Source organism: Jaculus jaculus, chromosome 3 (assembly GCF_020740685.1).
Source record: "Jaculus jaculus isolate mJacJac1 chromosome 3, mJacJac1.mat.Y.cur, whole genome shotgun sequence".
NCBI lineage: Eukaryota > Metazoa > Chordata > Mammalia > Rodentia > Dipodidae > Jaculus > Jaculus jaculus.
In genome coordinates, this window is record NC_059104.1 from 106,515,343 (window position 1) to 106,518,500 (window position 3,158).

The following is a 3,158-nucleotide window of genomic DNA, read 5'->3' on the forward strand; positions in this document are numbered from 1 at the left end:
TGTAGGTAGCAATAATATTAACATTCAAATTACTAAAAGAAAGGAATTCATAATTTTTCACAATAAAGAAAAAAATAAATGCTTGAGCATAGACATGTTTTACCTTACTTAAACAGTATACATTGTGTACTTGTATTAAAACATCATATGCTGCCTCATTAATATGTATATTTTATGTACCAGTTAACAGATGCATTTAACTATAAAAATAGAAGCATAAAGTAAGAGCAGGGAAAGGAATCATTGAAGGATAGATAGAGATATATAGATTGGTAGGTAGATGATCAATAGGTAGATGATAGATATGTAGTGGTTTGAGTTAGGTGTCCCCCATAATAAACTCATGTGTTCTGAATGTTTGCTCTGGTGGCAATATAGGAGATGGATTCTTGATGAATAAGGTAGATTTCTGGGAATAAATCTTCAAGTTTATTAGCCCCTAGCTTGCAGTGTTAGTTGCAAGCTACAAGTCCTGCTGCTGTTGCCCACCTGATGTTGGCAAGGAAATGATGTCCACCCTCTGTTCCACCATCTTTTCTCCTATCATCATGAAGTCTCCTTTTGAGACTGTAAGCAAAAATAAATGTTTTCCTCCCATCAGCTGATTTTGGTTAGGTTCTTTCCACCAGTAATGAGAAGGTAGCTGCAAAATATATATAAAGATAAAGTAGGAGGGAGCAGATGAGTAGGAAAAGAATCCAGGTATAGAGTAATCTTAGATGGAGATAAAAAAAAATTATAACTTTATGGTAAATGCCCATTCTCTCTCTCTTTCCCTCCCTCTTTTTCTCTCACTCTCTCAAATCAATAAATAAATGGCTATTTTTGTAGACAGTAAGTAATAAGTATTAGAAATTTAAAGGATTAGAAAGAGTCCAAATATCCTCTCAGCCCTCCATAGTACAATGAACAAAGCCATGAGGGTATGTGAGCAGAGAGAACATGGGTGGCAGTATCTCAATTGAACCTGGTTTCCTGACTCTGGCACCATTCAGCAGGTAGAAGGGCATGTGTCCCTGGCTTGTGCTTCCCATGGTCCTTGTGAATGAGGTCACTAGGTCCAATCTGTAAAAGGAGAAACAGGAAGCCAAAATGTTCATTCACTGATTCATATAAATTCATCTGGTCTTGTTGAATATGACTGTCAACGTTCATATGGGCCACACAGAAATTAAAGGCGTAGACTTTGACTTTAGAACACACCTGATTGTGAACTGCTATTCTGGAAGAAGGCTGAACACAGTGAACCTTTAAGGTGCAGGCATGGTTTCCTTGGTAGCCTGCATTTAAGAAGATTCATGAGTAAGAACTAATGATTAAAATATGTTTGCGGGCTGGAGAGATGGCTTAGCGGTTAAGCGCTTGCCTGTGAAGCCTAAGGACCACGGTTCGAGGCTCAGTTCCCCAGGTCCCACGTTAGCCAGATGCACAAGGGGGCGCACGCGTCTGGAGTTCGTTTGCAGAGGCTGGAAGCCCTGGCGCGCCCATTCTCTCTCCCTCTATCTGTCTTTCTCTCTGTGTCTGTCGCTCTCAAATAAATAAATAAAAAATATTAAAAGAAAATAAATAAAATATGTTTGCCTCTAGTCTGTTGTCAAGAGCAAATTAGTCTGATAATAATAAAATAAGATAAATGCAATAGTAATAAGAACCCTTTAAAATATGTCCTTAATGCAGTGTAGAAATTGGCTTCTTTGTTTAAAATACACAACTTTTACTATTGAAAGGCTATGTGTGTGTATATATACATATATATATATATATATATATATATATATATATATATATATGTATATATATATATATACATAATCTGTAAATAATAAAATGTTCAACTTAAATTCATAGAAATTGAAAAATTCTACATGTCTTTTCATCAGAGCCATAATAGCAGACCTATTTAGAAGGCAGATTACCCAATATACTAATGGGAAACAATAAAATGTTTTTATACGGGCTGGAGAGATGGCTTAGCGGTTAAGCGCTTGCCTGTGAAGCCTAAGGACCCCGGTTCGAGGCTCGGTTCCCCAGGTCCCACGTTAGCCAGATGCACAAGGGGGCGCACGCGTCTGGAGTTCGTTTGCAGAGGCTGGAAGCCCTGGCGTGCCCATTCTCTCTCCCTCTATCTGTCTTTCTCTCTGTCTGTCACTCTCAAATAAATGAATAAAAAAAAATTTAAAAAAAATGTTTTTATACACAGTACTGAGATCTGAATAATGCTCTTTTTTTAAACAAATATATATATATATATATATATATATATATATATATATATATATGGAGAGAGAGAGAGAGAGAGAGAGAGAGAGAGAAGAAAACAGGCACTCCAGAGCCTCTAGCGTTTGCAAAAAACTCCAGATGCATGTACCCCCCTTGTGCATCTGGATTACATTAGTACTGTGGAACTGACCCTGTGTGTTTAGGCTTCACAGAAAATCACCTTAACTGCTAAGCCATCTCTCCAGCTCAAATTTGTATGCTTTTGATTAGAAAAAAATATATGGTTTCTCTGTGTTCCAGGGCTTCTATTCTTATAACTTATATTTTACTGCTTTTTTTTTCCTTCCTAAAGGTAAAATTTATTAGGGGAAAAACTCAAGGGCAAAAAGGTTAATATTTAGTTTTTGAGGTAAAGGCTTAATCCTCAGAGAAACATGATTTATATAAAAGGTAACTAACCACAGCATTAAATATTTTAAAAATATTGAAGTTAATTAAGAACAACAATTTCTTTCTTTCCCCGAACTCTTCACAGCAACAGAAAAATCTGAAAGAGCAACAAGGACCTCAAAACTACCTCACTATAGAAAGGATAGAATAACCAATTTTTTTCCCTTTGATAATTTCTTATTTAAAGAAAACCTTTGAGAATTTCAATAATAAAATTTTGTGGTACATTTGCTTACAATAAAATAGAGCTATGTTAATCACTATAGTTTGATAAGTTTTGACAAATGTATAAATATATTTGCACCCCACTAAAATGTCTCCAGTCTATTTGCAGCTAACTCTCCACTTGCACTCTACCCTAACTTCTGTTTTTTCTCAGTCAAGATTGATTTCATCTGCACCAGAATGTCATACAAATGGAATCACACAGAATGCCCCCTTTTTGTTCTAGCGTTATGCCTTAGCCTTTCAGGCGAGTACTGGGATTA